Source organism: Scyliorhinus canicula, chromosome 8 (genome assembly GCF_902713615.1).
Source record: "Scyliorhinus canicula chromosome 8, sScyCan1.1, whole genome shotgun sequence".
NCBI lineage: Eukaryota > Metazoa > Chordata > Chondrichthyes > Carcharhiniformes > Scyliorhinidae > Scyliorhinus > Scyliorhinus canicula.
The window spans coordinates 73,508,910-73,528,204 of NC_052153.1; the positions used below are offsets into that span (position 1 = coordinate 73,508,910).

The 19,295-nt window shown below is 42.6% G+C and overlaps 1 protein-coding gene across 3 annotated transcripts in view; it reads right to left on the minus strand.

The window, feature by feature from the left end:
* syk (spleen tyrosine kinase) overlaps positions 1-18,861 on the minus strand; it is a 205,442-nt gene extending 186,581 nt beyond the window's left edge. For 2 of the 3 annotated variants that reach the window (XM_038804732.1, XM_038804731.1), the window contains exon 1: positions 18,287-18,861. The gene's annotated coding sequence lies outside the window, so the exon portion shown is untranslated. The remainder of the gene's footprint in view (positions 1-18,286) is intronic. The other variant, XM_038804730.1, reaches the window with a different exon arrangement.
* Between the last annotated feature and the right edge of the window lie 434 nt (positions 18,862-19,295).

Here is a 19,295-nt window from a genome sequence, read left to right on the forward strand (position 1 = left end):
GAGTCCTCCCACCCCACCCCCTGCCCATCAACCACCATGTGGAGGTCCCCAGAGGGGCCTCCCCCAGGGGCAGTGCCAGAGTGGCTGCTGGGAACAGTGTCCAGACATGTCCCTCTTCCCCAGAGGTCTATACTTACCTTTGCACACCAGCGGGTTCCCTTCGCCTAGTTTCCATTTTTAAAATCTGTTATAAACCTCACCACCATGCGGAAATCCCGATGTGGGAGGAGCATTTTGATTTGATTTATTGTCACATGTACCGAAGTACAGTGAAAAGTATTTTTCTGCGGCCGAGGAATGTACACAGTACGTACATAATAGATACAAGAATAATCAACAGAGAACATTGACAAATGGTACACTGACAGAACAGTGACTGGTTACAGTGCGGAACAAGGATACCAAACAAAGCAAATACATGAGCAAGAGCAGCATAGGCCATCGTGAATAGTGTTCTTACAGGGAACAGATCAGTCCGAGGGGGAGTCGTTGAGGAGTCTTGTAGCTGTGGGGAAGAACTGTTCCTATGTCTGGATGTGCGGGTCTTCAGACTTCTGTACCTTCTGCCTGATGGAAGGGTGGGAGGGGTCTCTGCTAATGCTGTCTGCCTTCCTGAGGCAGTGGGTTCCCTGCAGGGAAGTCCTTTAATTAGCTGATCATTTATTTATTTAAATTAGGTTCCCGATCTTTTTGGACAGCAAACTTGTTATGTCACCGGCAGAGGGCAAGGAAAATCAGACAACGGAATTCTTGTTTTTGGGAGTCTCGTGGGATTTTGCGCCATGTTACTGTTTGTGTTTGTGGCGAAGGCGGGCACAAAATCCCGGCCTAGGAGAGTCTCAATCAGTGGGAGAAACCGTGGAACTGAAGGAACAATGGCTTTTGAACTCCAGGGCTGTCTAACTGGGGGGTACCAGAAAGATGTTACTGGGGATCCGAGGAGCACCTTGAATTTGGATTTGATTTATTGTCACGTGTACTGAGGCACAGTGAAAAGTATTGTGCTGCATACAGTCCAGACAGATAGTTCCATACATGAAAAAACATAGGACATACATAAATACACAATGTAAATACATAGACACAGGCATTGGGAGAGTGTATGGAGTGTGGTACTACTCAGTAGAGAAGATGTGTGAAGATATCAGTTCAGCCCATAAGCGGGTCATTCAGGAGTCTGGTAACAGCAGTGAAGAAGCTGTTTTTGAACCAGTTTGTGCGTGTTCTCAGACTTTTGTATCTCCTGCCCGATGGAAGAAGTTGGAAGAGCGAATAACCCGGGTGGGAGGGGTCTTTGATTATACTGCCCGCTTTCCCAAGGCAGCGGGAGGTGTAGACAGAGTCAATGGATGGGAGGCGGGTTCGCGTGATGGACTGGGCTGTGTTCACAACTCTCTGTAGTTTCTTACGGTCTTGGGTCGAGCAGTTGCCATACCAGGCAGTGAAGCAGCCAGATAGGATGCTTTTTATGGGGCATCTGTAAAAATTGGTAGCAGTCAAAGTGGACATGCTGGATTTACTTGCCCTTCACAGTTTTCGCTAGAAAAGTCAGGCAGTTCAGGATCAAAAAGAATTTATGGCAAAGAAGTCGGAACGGAGTGGCTATCCGACTCTGACTGTTACTTCTGCAGAAGTTCAGGCCCAAGGACTTACTCAACAAAAAGAGGAGTAATTTTAAAATATTTAATTCTTCAGGTCCATCTCAGAGGAAAATTTTAATTCAAGTCAACAAAATGAACAATATGAATGTGTACTTTAAGTTTAGGTTGTATGCAAAATACAACCTAGAAGTCACATTTATTTGGAAGTGACCACGTCACCAATGCGGTTATGACTTTGTCAGACAGAAAGCCACGCATGTGAACCTACATCTGGGCATTTGGTGAGAGTGGGTAACTGAAACGATGATAGAAAGGTTATCCATCAGCAGAATGAAACCAAGACTAAATTCCAGCCATTCATAATTAAATGAGTAAAACAAATCTTATTCAAGTGCTCCTGGCTTCATTGTTCCTTTAAAGTGAATTTCAGGACAGCAAGATAACAGTGAGAAACAACAAACACATGGGGCTGGATTCTCCAGCCGGCATAGGATTCATGGAGTTCCACAACAGCAATACCGGCGCCTCACCTGGATCGATTCTGCTACTGTTGAGAGGCTAGCACCGGTTTTGCCGATTTCATGATTGACACTCAGGAGGCTAACAAGCTACAGCCACATATACACACTTCACTCGCCATACACACCATCCCAGCCAACAAGATGGCAGCAAGAAGAGCAGCTCCACGCTTCACCGAGCTGGAGATTCTCCTGGAAGCATTGGAGAAGAGGTGGATGACCCTGTACCCTGGCTCAGGAAGGAGACTGCCAGCCGCCGCAATTCGCCGTACCTGGGCGCAGATGGCAGAGACAGTCAGCACTGTGGGCAACACAATCTGACCGGCCAGCAGTGGCGGAGGAAACTGCACAACCTCCTCAAGATGGCCAGGATGAGTCGGCAACACTGTACCCCTAGCACCAACCCCCCGTCTGAAACACCCGTAATCCAACTGCCCCCCCCCCAATCCGGAGATCGGCCGAACCCCCACTGTTCACCACATGCTGGTGCCCATACCGGCCGCCATGGCAGGGTGCCCTGGTCATTGAGGCCACCAGCTAACCAGCCCCTGGGTTGAATGCGTTGGACTGTCTAACACTGTCGCTTTCTCTTTGCACCCATCAGGAGAAGACTGGAGGGGGTGCCACTCCTGCGGCCCCGTGGCAGAGTAGAAAGCCCTGGACGTGGTCGGCGGCCCTGGGGTGGAGTTTGGCCGTGGTCGAGGCAGTGCCAAAGGTGCAAAGCACTGACCGCACAAACAGGACATTTCCAAGGACATGCTTTGTTATTCTTGATAAAGGTTTGTAATAAAAAGGACCAGACAGTTGAGTCTTCCACTGCAGCCACGAAGGAGGGTCAGGAATGGTAATTCGGTTTCACGGCCTACAACTCAAACCTGTTTGAGGAGTTGTAGGAATCAGCCAGATCGGAGGGATATTGGGCCTGAGGTTTAAAAGAATAGTTTTAAGGGTAGCAACTGAATCCTGAATGGAGTTTGAGTTGAGGTTTGGGCAGAAAGATGGATTTTGCCTGTGTTTCTTCGAGGTGGCTTTATTAATAAGTTGTTGTTTTGAGTGTCGTGTGGCATCATTACACAAGTATAAAGCTCTTGCGTTGTTAACAAAAATGTTTTGTGGTGAGCCTAAACCCTATGTTGAGAATGATAACTGGAGTCCTCTGGTTAAATTACATGGGGAGATTACACAAGCTAGCAACATATTCCCTAGAATTTAGAAGGTTAAAGGGGTGAATTAATCAACGTTCCCATCCAGCGGAACAGATGGTACATAGAGAGAAACTATTTCCTCTGGTTTAGGGCTCCATACAAAGTGAGGGTGAAGTTTGGAACTCTCTTTCACAAATGGCAATTGAATCATGTTCAGTTGTTTAATTTAAAACTCCGATTGATCAACTTTTGTGAACTAAAACATATCAAGGGATATGGAACAAAGGAGGGTCGTATGGAGTTAGGCCACAGATCAGCCAGCTTCGAAAGGAAAAAGACCAAATTTTTCAAGCTTTTTCCCCATTACGACAACCTTTACCTGGTATCAATCTAATAAATCTTTGTACAGTTTGTCTGGTTTAATTTTTGTACTAGAATTATATTATTAGAACTCTACATCATGGTCCTACCATGATCTATGTATTGTCCCATTAAAAAAAACATTCCTTTGCTTCAATGCCACCACACATAAAACCAAAATTGTATTTTTTAATGGACATTTTCACTCTACATTCTCACACATAAAAATCCGTGATCTGAACCCTAGCTCTCTCTTTCTCCTCTATGTTATTAATAGTACCTTTTGGGCTGTATTTTCTTTCATTGGTCTTCTCCAAACCTACAATTTCACATTTTCCTGCATTGAGCTGTATCTGCCATTGTATTGTACTAACCTGTCCATGTCCAAACTACTTCAATTTTCTTCAAGACTTGCCATGTCCCTTAATTTGGGGTCATCAGCAAACTTCAATATAATTTATCTGTATTGATTCCCAGATCAAAGGAAACTAGAAACGCAAAATGTGGGAAAAAAACAGAGCACCCAGAAGAAACCCACGCGGACACAGGGAGAACGTGCAGACTTTATGCAGATAGTGACCCAGCAGGGAATCAAACCTGGGACCCTGGTGCTCTGAAGCCACAGTGCTACCGTGCTGGTAAGTGGCATAGAGTGTGTAAGGGAAAGGGTGGTGGGTGGAGACTATAAAGGGGCTGGAGAATGAGTGAGGGGCATGAGGATATAAGAGGCCATGGGGTTGGTGGGGGCATGGGTTGACATGAACAAGGCATGGGTGTGATGGGTGTAAGCTATAAGGCCTAATATTTAACAAAACAACTGCGATAAAGTTCCACAGAACCAAGGCTGACAATTTAAGCCTGCTTTGGCAATCAACAGCCCCCCATGACTGCCTTGCGATCTGCATCTGGGACGACAGGCATGGTAGAACAGTGGTTAGCACCGCTGCTTCAAAGTGCCATGGATCAGGCTTCAATTCCAGCCTTGGGTGACTGTGTGGTGTTTATACATTCTATGTATGGAGGGATTCTCCATACACACTCTTCCCAGAGGAGAGTTCCCAGCTGGGAATAGTACCGGGGTTGGGTGATGGGCAGCATGCCACCCGGCATCCGCTGGAAACAAGATCATGAAGCCAACATGCTCCAAGCCAACCTGACCTGAAACCCCTCCCCCCCGTGGGAAACATGCCCTTTGGGGGCACATAAAATTTAGCCCATAGTTTCTTCACCCAATTCCTGAACCTAAAGCCTCCTGCCCCTAGATTTGTCTTTTGCCCTCCCATCCCCATGTCTTCTGCATTAACTTGCAGGTTGCAAAGCAGCTTAGATCATTGCCTCTCGTCTCTGCAGCCAGTTTCACATACCAGAAACTTTGTTCTCAAAGGACAATCATAATGTATTTGCCACTCTCCAATGCACTATTCATGCTGTTTGGTCCACACATTTTCACTCAATACTCAAACTACAATCCAAGTAGGCTGTCAGTCAATCCAGAATGCATGCCAGATTTCAGCTCAGCCTGATCCTTCTGACTTGAATAACTCAAAGTCTCGGGTGAACTGATCTGGCTTTGAGCAAGGAAAACAATAATCACAATCACTGCATGGAAATTAATGACTGCTGATTTCCAACACATTTGTTTTATTTTAGAAGAAGATTTGGACAGTGCTTAATTCCTTCATATGATTCATGGACAGTTTGCAAATGTATGGAAAACTTGATCATCTGCATTCTATTCATGGTTTCAAAATCTCAGCAGCATAATCAGCTCATTGAGCTGTCTGGACCATGGAACATTCTGCACCTAACTGCTCTTTCACTAACCAGCTGCATAGTTAGTGGAAAAGAATGTGAAATTGGTAAAGTCATCAATTCAGAAGTCTGTGAGGAATAAATTGATTAATCCTTAAACTGAGTTGAGAAGAGTGTTTTGCTGGCAAACAAACATTGTGGCCCAAATTCATTGACTAAAACATGGAAGAAGATTTTAATGTGCTATTATCTTTTGTCCTGGGATTTTCAGTGCAAGGAAGCAGAATGATATTTAGCTTCAAAGAACATTAGCTGGAATAGCAGCTGAAATAATCTACAGGAGAATGTAATTAAAATCTCTCAAAAGGTACTCAAACCTTGCAACAAATGTTTTAAAATTATAGGTGCCGGCATGATTGGTGAAATTTTCTTTTGCATATTGGTCTTAGATTATCTTCCAAGGGAATAAAAAACAGCTTGGCTGTGATCATCCAATGCAATAAAATAAGTACACTTTAACTCTTAGAGGAAAGATCATTATGATAAATTAACTGTGAAAATTTGAGCTTATCACAGTACTAACAGATTGCCACACTGATTAAAATGGCAATTAAGTTAATTGTTATGGGTGATTTGTCTAAACTAAATCAACCTGCAAATGTCTTGTATAGTAAAGTGATGGTCTCTAAATTACAATTTATGTTGGACTGAAAACCCAAGTTGGACAAATGCGGTGGCCCCTCATACCCAGATTTCAGTTTAATTGATTTCAGATAGGAAGATTGTAGCGGGAGAATATTTTGAGTTCAACATGTTAAAAAATAAGTACACCACAACTGGGATTTTGTTGTACTCAAGATATTCAAATTGAAAATAAAATGTTCAGGGCAGCATGGTGGTGCAGTGGATTAGCCCTGCTACCTCACGGCGCTGCGGTCCCAGGTTCGATCCCGGCTCTGTGTCACTGTCCGTGTGGAGTTTGCACATTCTCCCCGTGTTTATGTGGTTTTCGGCCCCACAACCCAAAGATGTGCAGTCTAAGTGGACTGGCCATGCTAAATTGCCCCTTAATTGGAAAAAAAAATGAATTGGGTACACTAAATTTATTTAAAAAAAAGAAAATGTTATATAAATTGCGGAATAGGAATTATGACTGTTTTTATTTTATTGTCTTCGAAAAATAGCCAAAATTTGAAGAACTCTGGGCAGTTTCCAGGTTTAAATGCTGTGAAGGTAATCCTATTTCAATTAACCTATGCACATCATGTCCCTTAATCCAAGTTATATATTTAATACCTGTGTCCCCATTTTATTTATATTTAATTCATTGACTCAGGTTGGAGGCAATTAGCTCAGTTGACGTGTGGTTCAGAAGAGTGTCAACTGCACAAGTTAAATCCCCGTTCTGGCGGAGGTAGATTTGGCCTGGCTCCTTGCTTGCCCTGTTTGTAAGATCACAATAAAAGATGACCCTCAAATAATCGGGGATGCTACCTGGAGAAGAATACATTCACTCAGTGGCATTATTCACAGTCTAAACACAAATGATCTGTTGATCCAATCTGATTTCATAAATCCTAAGCCACAAAATCAGTAAAGTAGACAAACAACTTAAAAAACTGACAATTCCCCAAAATCTAACAACTCAAAAATCATGCAACTGAAAGGCCTCTAACCGAGTCCACAAGGCAACAAATCTTGTTTCTATTACTTAGAAATTTGTTTTTTATTAATGTCTTTGTGTCACATTCCACAATTAAATTAATTATGTTTTGGAGAAAATTAAGTCCTGCCAAATTTGCTGATTAGTTTTGTAGCTCCTGAAAACAACAAAATTCATTTGATTTGTACATCTGCATGGACCGGTAAATGTATCAACAGCAGCCTGTTCAACAAGCACCCTGTAGAGATTTTGCAGGAAGACGTTACCCAGATGAAATAAAATGGCTTTGAACATGTTACATTGACAATCCTAAATCTGCTATTCAAGTAACTAAACACAGACAAATGGCACAATTAAGTCATTAGGCTTTGCACACGTGTTTAAATTTTCACATTTAAATTTCTTGCAGTGAATTGCAGTAAATACTAATTTTCTGCTTAAGAAGATGTTTAAAACTTAAAAAGCATTATGTCAACACAAACAATTGATTCCTCACTAAGAAGGTGCCTCCCCGGGGCTGGGATCCCAGAAACTGTCCTGGCTCTTGTTTCCTGCCCCCAAAGTGAAAATTAAGCCGGTGTCTCTACTAATGGAGCAGGGAGGAGGAGGGGTGCTTTCCGTTTTAAAAAAAATAGAAATTTAACCAGAATGCAAATACAAAATAGAGGACACTATAAGTCTCAGACTCCCTGAAAATGCATATTGTGTTACGTTTGAGAAGAGTGGGAAGGCAATTGTAAAAAGTTCATAATTTTTTTTTACTGCCTACACTTTGATATCAAAGTTTGTTCATGAATGAACCATAATGGCTGAGTAACTGCTGCCTTTGAAATATTTTGGCCGGTAACGTGCTGTTAAAATTACAGCAAAGCTATCGGTGTTTTCTGCACAAACGTTTAGGCAAGGGCAGATGTGCAGTTAAACACAGAAATCCATATATTCCTGTTCAAGTCACACCTCTCAGCTCTTAGTATTGTTAAAACGGCACTTCACTGCCTGGTTCAACATTAAAATGCATGAAGTTGCTTTATTTGCACGGTAGATCTGAATTATACTCGCCACAAAAAGTTAAATCCTGTCTACTTCAGTGCAAGTATCAGTTTAACGAAGTGAGAACTGTTAATCACTGACAAAACCTTTGCCACTGATAATTAACAATTAAAAGTTTATTCCTGCAGGCTTTACTTTCTGGAAATAGAAGATAAGTCAAATATATTAATTTTAAATTTTCTTTTCCCTCTTAAATCAAGCTTTATTCCCTCACTTTATTCTGAGGGTCACCTGCGGCTCAGTTGATAGCCTTCTTGCCTCTTGAGTCACAAAGTTCTATGGTTGAGCCCCACTTCATGGCTTGAACACCAACAATCAAGACAACGCTGAGTATAGAGGGACTGCTGCACTGTCAGAGGTTCTGTCTTTTGGATGAGATATTAAATCAAGGCACCATCTGCCTGCTCAGTTGAATGTTAAAGGTCTCATGGCACTATTTTGAAGAGCAGGTGAGGTGAGTTATCCCCTGCAACATATTTATCCCTCAATCAGCATATCAAAAACAGATTATTTGATCATCAACAGACTGCTGCTTGTGGAAGCTTGTTCTGCACAATTTGGTTGCCAAGTTTCCTACATTACAGCAGTGACTACGTATCAAAGTACAACATTGGTTGTAAGGTGGTTTGAGCCTTTCGGTGGTCATGAAATGTGCGATATCAATGCAAGTCTTTCTCTTTGTATCTTTATGTGCCTGATTTCACATTGAAATTGCTCTAATTTACACTTCCTTCTCAGTCTTTATCCTTCCAGGGCAGCACGATGGTGCAGTGGTAGCACTGCAGTCGCATGGTGCCGAGGTCCCAAGTTCGATCCCGGCTCTGGGTCACTGTCTGTGTGGAGTTTGCACATTCTCCCAGTGTTTGCGTGGGTTTTGTCCCCACAATCCAAAGACGTGCAAGGTTGGTGGATTGAACATGCTAAAATTGCCTCTTAATTGGAAAAAATGAATTGGGTACTCTGAAATGATATTTTTCAAAAATCTTTATCCTTCCGTCTGATTGGTGAAGGACATAACACAATTGTTTATATATTTCTGATAAGAGCTCACTGGATTAAAACATTGTTGTTGGGATACGGGTATAGGGTGGATATGTGGGTTTGAGTAGGGTGATCATGGCTCGGCACAACATCGAGGGCCGAAGGGCCTGTTCTGTGCTGTACTGTTCTATGTTCTATGTTCTATATTACCTCTTGCCACAGATGCTGCCTGACATGCTGAATTTTTCCAGCATTTTCTGTCTCTTTCACAGATTTCCAACACCTGCAGCATTTTGCTTTTGTACACAATGCTTGTCCTATTCACGCATCTCAGGCTTCCATTACTGCCTGTTATCAGCTATTCGTGGAACAATTTAAAAACCTAAAATGTACAAGGACAAATCTAACTAACCAGGAGATGCCCTACCAAAACAATTGTGATCCTTTATTTTTAATGGTCACATTTTATAACTTTTAATTTTTCTACATTCAAATGTGGTCATCAAATGTTTATAAGACAATCAGCATTCAGAAATCTATTCTAAGTACCACCAAAGCCAATATATGTCACTCACCTCAGCTTTATGGCTTTGTGTATGCAAGACTATTGTCTGCACATTCTTCCTTATCACCAGTATCAATCAAATCACCTCCATGTCCAGCCGGGACTGGCAGCCAATCACAGACAGAAGTACTTTCAAACTTTAACAGCTTCCTTTGTACATTTGCAGAAAGACAAACTAGAAAGTAATCACGAGGCCGAGCAGTAATCTTGTGCCCCTTTTTCATTTTAAACCATTTGGATCACATTGAATTAAACTTGTTCATCTAAGAAAAATCCAAGGGCATAGCCAAAAATTAATTTCTCCCACACACAAAAAAAAGTCCCAAGTTTGACTATATTTGATTTAATTAAAGGTAATATGTATACCTTGCTCCACATTTTTCCCAAAGTATTTGAATTTTGAGGAATGTCTGCTACAGCTCCTGTGGTTATTTATGTACTCATTCATTACCATGAGCAGATCTGTGCCTTAATCAGGAAGGACTTATGCAAGAAAAATATATACATATAACAAATATAATAAAGCTTTGTTAAAATTTTAGGAAACATTTAATGACATCGTTTTAAAACACTCATTCTACAACATCAAAAATATAGCTTTCTGTAATTAACATTTTTAGATTTAATTATCCAATTATTTGATCACTGAATTAAATTCCTTTGTTTTTAATTCAAAATAATTTTAATATTTTTGAATATTTAACAGACATTCGGTAACATACACATTTGTCATAAAATATCTACAGTGCAGAAGGAGACCATTCAGCCCATCGGGTCAGCACCCACCCTCTGAAAGAGCACCCTGGCTAGGTCCACTCACCCCCTTATCCCCATAACTCCACCTAACCTTTGGACATGAAGGGGCAATTCAGCATTGCCAATCCATCTAACCTGCACATCTTTGGTCATGTAATGGGACTGAAAATAAAATATAAGCAAAGCAGAATTTCACAGAACTAATTCCTCAGCCCTGAGTCTCACACGGGCGGAAACCCAACACTATGGGCGGGATTCTCCGACCCCACGCCGGGTCGGAGAATCGCCCGGGGCCAGCGTCAATCCCGCCCCCGCCACGTCCCGATTTCTCCGCCCCCCCCGAGTTTCAGTGGGGGCGGGAGTCACGCCGGTCGGCGGGCCCCCAGTCCCGGTCAGCGGACCCCCTGCGGCGATTCTCCGGCCCGCGATGGGCCGAAGTCCAACTGCTGACAGGCCTCTCCCGCCGGCGTGGATTAAACCACCTACCTGACCAGCGTAAATGGCGGCGCGGGCGGGCGCGGGGGTCCCAGGGGGGGGGGGGGGGCGGGGGCGATCTGACCCCAGGGGGTGCCCCCACGGTGGCCTGGCCTGCGATCGGGGCCCACCGATCGGCGGGCGGGCCTGTACCGTCGGGCCACTCTTTTTCTTCAGCCTTCGCCATGGTCTTCACCATGGCGGAGGCGGAAGAGACTCCCTCCCCTGCGCATGCGCCGGAATGATGTCAGCAGCTGCTGACGCTCTGGCGCATGCGCGGAGCTAAGCCAGCTGACAAAGTCCTTTCGGCCCCAGCTGGCGTGGCGCCAAAGGCCATTCACACCAGCCGGCGGAGTGGGAACCACTCCAGCGCGGGCCTAGCCCCTCAATGTGAGGGCTTGGCCCCTAAAGGAGACCTCCGCACCTTTGGGGCGGCCCGACGCCGGAGTGGTTCACGCCACTCCAACAGGCCGGGGCCCCCGCCCCGCCGGGTAGGGGAGAATCCCGGCCCATTTTTATTTCAATGAAATGCCTGAGATTTTATTTGTGCTTATTATTATTTTCTTAAAAGTGTTTTTCTGTTGTTGAAAAAGCATACATAAATATGTGATGCAACAGGTTCTAATTGTGAATGCTATATAATTTTTAGAATTAAATGTACTTTCTGAACACAATTATTTTTTTTTTTTTGAAAAGATTTAGAGTATCCAATTATTTTTTTCCAATTAAGGGGCAATTTAGCATGGCCAATCCACCTAGCCTGCACATCTTTGGGTTGTGGGGGCGAAACCCACGCAAACACGGGGAGAATGTGCAAACTCCACACAGACAGTGACCCAGAGCCTGGATCGAACCTGGGATCTCGGCGCCGTGAGGCTGCAGGGCGAACCCACTGCGCCACCGTGCTGCCCCTGAACACAATTATTAATGCAAGCATAAATGTACACAGTCCATCATGATTTGGTAATGAAGGTGACTGATTTTGCTGGTAAAGTTATGCAGTTGTCCCAGTTTCTAAGATGCTATCATGAAGTGAGACATAAAACTTTTACCGAGGTGGCTCGAGCTTGTTTTGAGTAACAGTGCCCTTAGCCACTGCTGATTAGAATTGGAAAAATGAATTTGTGAATTTTGTTTCATAGCCAGAAAATCAAATATAAATTATAATTGAATAGCAATAAATTGTATAATATTGGTTACCTTAATGTTGATCTGAATTTTTATTTTCAATTAAGGAATCAGTCAATGCTTACCAACTATAACGGCAATTATCATTTGGTGACATTATTAATTGGTATTACAATTAAACAAAGAAAACAAGCAATATTTCAAAACCAGCCCTATTGTAAGAAATGGGGGAAGATTGTTTCAACAGATGCTTTGTTAAAAACAAATTGCCTGTTTAACCCCATTAATGTACTTTTATATGATAGATCTAAATAAGAAAACCCCATTCCACCAGTAGCAAACACAACTAAATCAAAATTGATGACAAATTTGGTTCACTCATAAAAGACTCGGTGCTATGTATCTTACCAAAGACCAGTTACAAAAATTATATGTGGATAGTTCAGATAAAATTTCTTAACATTCTATTTCCATTTCCAGTTCTGTCACACGCAGGGTGGACATTCTCGAGTTTACACAAAGTACCCCTGGGGTTTTGTCTAATATAATACATTAAAATGAGAAGGAAAATGCTGACTAAATTACTGGTGGGAATTAATGTGCATCAAGTCTGAATATTCCAACAGATTTTGGTCACAAGATTTCTTTTCACTGAGAAGAACTTTATCATACAAATGTATTTTCTATGCAAATTGTGAAACATAGATTACATCCGTCAAACTAGATGTCATCCAATATAAATCAAAGCAGAAAATGTTGGAAATACTGAGCAGTTCAGGCAGTAATTTAATGTTGTTTATCATGGGAATAGAGACAGTGGAACAAATTCATATCACTTAAGCCACTATTCAGCATGTAAATATTAATTATCCTCCGTCAATCTGCTGAGCATTTAAAGAAATTCTGGATAAAATAATTGAACATTACACCAACATTTATTTTGTTTTTGTCCAGTATATTTTTTCATGAAATGTGCAGAGAAACTTCTGCGTGCTGCATTAATTCCTAATCTCTGAATATTTATACAGCACATTCATTTTGAAGTGTAATTTGTTACCAAAAACTACAAACTGTAATTTTCTATGATGAATGCTGTCATTCAATTGTAACCAAAGCAGCCAATTATTTTCTTTATGGGTTGGTTACTTGAAAATCAATTTCCCTTTATGTGCCAAAAATTCTAGAATTTTCTTTAACAAAGTTTTCATTTACAATAAAATATTGCTGAGACTGAACCTGTGTTCTCATTTTCTAATTTTCTGCCCATTTTAGGAAATATTCTATTTAAGAAATCTAAATGATCAACATAATCCATTCTAAGAGGTGGTAAAATATATTCTTTTTCTTAAGGAAACCACGAGTATCTGCAGAAGTGAATCATTTCAGGGGCAGCAGGGTAGCATGGTGGTTAGCATAAATGCTTCACAGCTCCAGGGTCCCAGGTTCGATTCCCGGCTGGGTCACTGTCTGTGTGGAGTCTGCACGTCCTCCCCCTGTGTGCGTGGGTTTCCTCCGGGTGCTCCGGTTTCCTCCCACAGTCCAAAGATGTGCGGGTTAGGTGGATTGGCCATGCTAAAATTGCCCGTAGGGGGGGGGGTTGTTGGGTTACGGGTATAGGGTGGATACGTGGGTTGAGTATGTCATGGCTCGGCACAACATTGAGGGCCGAAGGGCCTGTTCTGTGCTGTACTGTTCTATGTTCTATGTTCTATTTATCAATCAGCATTATGGTGGAGGGAGACAATGTCCAAGTTAATTATTTATTTATGAAAACTTTATGGAGACATTTTTTGCATTTTGTTAGCAGGGCAGTGTCAATCCGGGCTGAAGGCAGGGATACAGGGCTTGTAATAAAACTATGACAATCGATTTCCTACAGCAGTAATTAACATTTACTAATTTAATTTTTCTCATTAATTATCTTTGAGAAAATAAATCAATAACTTGGAATGATATGGAGTTGGCTTCATATTGCTAGTTCAGATCTGGTAGGTGCAGTCTGGCTTGCAACCAGAGAAAGCTGTTAACGATCCTCTTTAAGGGGGAAATTGGCAGCGGCAGTATGGTGGTGCAATGGTTAGCACTGCTGCCTCACAGCGTCGAGTCACTGTCCATGTGGAGTTTGCATATTCTCCCCGTGTCTGTGTGGATCTTACCCCCTCAACCCAAAAAGATGTGCAGGATAGGTGCATTGGACATATTTTTATTAAAACAATAAAAAATACATACAAGGCCAAACGGTGCAAACACTAATTTTGCATTGGAGAAACAGGATACCCTCCCGTCTGTACCAACGTATGGGGTGAGGGGAAGGATACTCTGATTATTAAAACAGTTCACAACACAGTTGTACTAAAAAGAAAATGGTACAAGCACTAAACTTTGCGCTGGAGAGACCAGATACCCTAGCCTGGCAGCATGGTAGCATGGTGGTTAGCATAAATGCTTCACAGCTCCAGGGTCCCAGGTTCAATTCCCGGCTGGGTCACTGTCTGTGTGGAGTCTGCACGTCCTCCCCGTGTGTGCGTGGGTTTCCTCCGGGTGCTCCGGTTTCCTCCCACAGTCCAAAGATGTGCGGATTAGGTGGATTGGCCATGCTAAATTGCCCGTAGTGTCCTAAAAAAAAGTAAGGCTAAGGAGGGGGTTGTTTGGTTACGGATATCGGGTGGATACGGGGGTTTGAGTAGGGTGATCATTGCTCGGCACAACATCGAGGGCCGGAGGGCCTGTTCTGTGCTATACTGTTCTATGCCTCTGTGTCAACAGAAGGGAAAGGAAGGGGATGGTGAGGAGAGAGGGGAAAGGAGGTTGGTGGGGAGGGAAGGAGTTGGGGTGTTGGTGGAAGGGGGAGGGGCAATAGGACACTGCCTGAAACATCAACAGAGGCAAACAAACAAAAGAACCTTCAATTATGATGTGCCAGATTCTGGGAATTCCCCAGAGCAGGTGAGGGGTGACACAGTGTCAGGTACGAGTGAGCCCTCCACCCCACTGCAGAGAGCCTCATGAGCCCCCCTGCTCCTGACACTGGACAGCTGACAACCTTCGGACAGCTGCCATCCGACCCCGAAGCGCCCTGCATGGGGGACAGCGGCAACTGCTTGGATTTGCTCACTATACACCAGCCTCTTTCCTTTTGGGGTCTAGGCGTGACATCTATGGAAAAGAACCTGGAGTGACACCGTTTACGGGGGAGAGGGTCACACACCCGGGAGACCTCTATCTCTGGAGGCCCCTCCAGGCTGACTCCTTGTCCCTCAATGGTTTTAGAACATAGAACATAGAACAGTACAGCACAGAACAGTACTGTTGAAACTGAAAGATAGAAAGAACCTTCAAGGCATTTGTGAGTCCGGCCTTGTTATATAGTGCAAAGACGCAAGATCAGTCTTCTATGGTGCAAAGATGTGGGCAACATCAAAAAGAGAGGAACAATGACTGGATACTACAAAGAACAAACAAAGAACAAATGAAATGCAAATGTTGTAATGGTGTGTCATACTGAGGACCGGTCAAAATTAGGAACTGGCACATCAGTGGGTCAGTGAACATTGCAGAAGCATCGAAGAATGTAGTTGAGATTGGGTGGCATGGTGGCAGAGTGATTAGCATTGCTGCCTCATGGCCCCAAGGACTCGGGTTTGATCCCAGCCCTGGGCCACTATCCGTGTGGAGTTTTCACATTCTCCTGGTGTCTCCATGGGTCTCACCCCCATAACTCAAAGATGTGCAGGGTAGGTGGATTGGCCACGCTAAATTGGCCCTTAATTGGAAAAAAGAATTGGGTACTCTAAATTTATTTTAAAAAAAGAATGTAGCTGAGAAAAGATTGAAATGGTCTGGTCGTCTGTTGCAGACAGAGAGAGGAAATGTAGCGAGATGAGTGATGGAGATTAACTGCAGGAAGGAAAAGAAAGCGGCTTAAACCAAATGGAAAGGTGTTGTGACGCAGGACTTAAATACAGCGGGAGTGGATGGGAAATGGGTAACTGGCTGGAGAAGGACGATCAAGCCTCGTTGTGGCAACTCCAAGCAAAATAGGAGAAGCCAAAAAGATAATGATATTTGTAATGTGCCATGGGGACTTCCAAATCCGCCTGATAGAATTACACATCTCATTTACACATCTCATTTGAAGACACTACTTGTGACAGTGCAGCATTCAGTAGACACTGACGTTTCAGTTTAGATAAGCTTGAACCGACGGTGTTTTGTGTTTAAAAAAGCTGCTGGTGACCCAAGTCTGACAGCTAAAGAGGCATTTCTATGTACTGGTGTCAAATTTATTGTTTGTAGAATTAAACTGCATTTTGATATTATAGACTGTATATTGACCAATGAAAGACTTGTATTTATATATTTCACAAGCTCAGGGCGTCCCAAAGCGCTTTGCAACCAGTGAAACACTGCTTTTTAAGTGCTGCCAATGTTATATGAAAACCGGTATTTGAATTCGCGCTGAGGAGCGCTGTGTACAGAATAAAGCCACAGAGAGAGGATTTGAAGAAAATGAGCTCGTGTTCTCCAGATGGTTGGTGGTGTGTTTTAACTGTTCTCACACTGCCCGTCCTCATACAGATTTGTGTGAGCGGATGGTGAGCTTTCTTCACCATCTCTGGATTTTCTCCACAAATTGTTGGAGGGCCCCCGATTTTTTTAAAGTGCGACTGAGGGCGTTTACACAATTCCTGTTCAATTTCCAGGAACTTTGCTCATGATAAGAGGCAGGCAAACGTCATGCGAAAACACAATTGTTGGTGCCTGAAGATGGACGCAGCCATGCGGATTGATAATGACTGTCCCATAAAAGGTGGGCAGTTGGAAAATTGGATTGAAAGAACTATCACAAAAGATGGCAGTTGTGTTGAAGACTGCAACGTGTATATCGTGTTAAAACTTTATGGATTATGCTTTCATGCACCGTTTACAGTTTGCTTCTATATCCAAAGTTAATAAAATTACAAATTGCACAAATATATATATACGCCCTATATTTATGTGTGTATATACACACACATATAGATACACAATCTAGCTGCAGGCACTGATTTCTACATTGAGCCGTTGCTGGTTACAAAGTCAGTTGGAGGGGAAAAATAGCTCACATAACATCCGAGCAAGTGCAATACAGATAGTTTAACATCAGGTGCGACTGTATTGACAGACTGAAATAACTTTCAAATTAGTTCCGTTTAAAGGAGCTGTGTTTTTGCATCTGAAATTAAACGTGCTGACGAAAGATGCTGGAGCTGAAACCTTGACTATTTCCCTCTCCACAGACGCTGTCAGACCTACTGAGTATTTGCAACATCCGCAGTATTTTGTTGAGGTAGTTTGGATGTTTTTCTATATGCTGATTGCCACCCCTCCAATACTAAACATGATGGGCACTAAAGCAAGTTTGAACTGGGAGGGCAGCGGCGGGTGATGCCGAGGCGCCAAAAACGGAATCCTCTCGCCCTGCTTTGCCGCAGATTTATTTAATGATCTCATTCCATGCCAGAATGTTTAACAGTTGCCTAATGCACTCTTTTGAAAGGAATTGACACAGAGGAAGCTGCACACGCACACAGCAGGGCTACACTTTAAGTGACTAAGGATCCGCAGTCGCCATAAAGGTCAATTTATCTTTTTCCAAAGATACTGGGTGACATTTTTCTGTTTTTATTTCAGATTTTCAGCACTTTGCAAAAATAAAAAGAGAGCAGTAAGATAAATAAAGGCATTTTGATGTTGAATAATTTAAAACTCGAGTATTTAATGTGCTCGGGCCAATTATCTGGGATTGACTCCATGGTATTGACTTGCTGACTGGTGTTTCGGCTTCTAAACATTTGCGCATGTGTGGTGAAATTTGTCCTGGCTGAATTGTCAACATTCCTGATAACGGGAACAAACCACGCTCCCTCCGGTCAATGAACGAAACTGGCTGTCGATATCACAAACAACTTCAGAAGTCAAAAACAAAACTACAAGTTAATCTAGGCCATGCAAGCAATATCCGGGACAAGCTTTTGTGACAAGGCAACTTCCCCCTTTCCTGCCGCTGTACAAGTGCCTGGGGCAACGTGGGTCTAAAATTGCCATGTTCGTAAACACTTAGCGGACACTATTCTAAGCGGATACCCTGGGAAATGCAATGTTAAAAACAGGAGAAGGAGAACATTAACCATTAGAAAGAAGAGGAATGCGTTTTCATTTTAAAATGATAACTTGCTTCCTGAACTACATTACTAGTGAGTCAGCATCTTAAAATCCACAATTTCCAATTATCTATTCAATAGCGTGCTTACCTGTGGGACCTTTCCTGGTTGAATCTGCTTGCCACGCTCGCTGGACGATCCGCTCAGATCAAAAGGTAATTAATAAAAGGTCCTTTTTTAATATTAGTACAAATTACAGAATGACCATGCGAATCTCGACCTAAAAAGGGCTGGGAAAGGACACCACACATTCAACGACACTAGTTGCAGAGAAGTTTTGAGAGAAAAATAGCGCACTTTCTTTTGATCCCAGATGAGTGTTCAACGGGTTTGGACACTCGATGTTAGTCGAAAGAGTGAACTGCAGAAAAGGGTAGTTACTTCCTCTTTTCATCTATACTGTAGTCCAGTCCCCATTCTTACTTCCTCGAATCACTTTATTCAGAAAACTTCCTCCTTTCACAGGCCAACAACCGGCAAAGCAATTATTGCTAAAAATGCTTCGATATACCAATTCACAACTTTTACAATTATCCAAAATGGGTTATGTTTTTTTAAAATGCAAACATAGTTGTTACTTAATCCAACTGGTTTAATGAATAAACAAAATCTCTGTTACAAACATATGTACCACAACAAATCATACTCACGACCCTCAAAGTAACAATCTTAAATAGTGTTGTTTGCGTTTGAGGGGATTTGTATCTTACAGCATGAATTGTTCTTTTTCTGTTAAGCATATGACTTTCAACTGTTCACTGTAAGAATGTATATTCAATAAATCTAAAGGTTTGTAACAATCGTGAGAGGGCTTAATTTCCGTTTCTGGGTGATTCTGAGAAGGCCACATTTTATTGTCCATGTCGAATTGTGTGAGGTGTCGGGAGGCAACAGTTTAAATTGCCCTGAACACATCAACGTGATAAAGTTTTACATCTAGCGCAATTGTGTTGGAAGGTACTTCTCACATCAAACAAAACACACTTGAAGGTATTATATTTAAAGGCCTTACATTTGAAAGTGGCACATGCTTAAATTGCATGCCAGACTAGTATCTCATTGGCTCAATAACTACTGCCTTTTGCGTTACCCAGGCTGG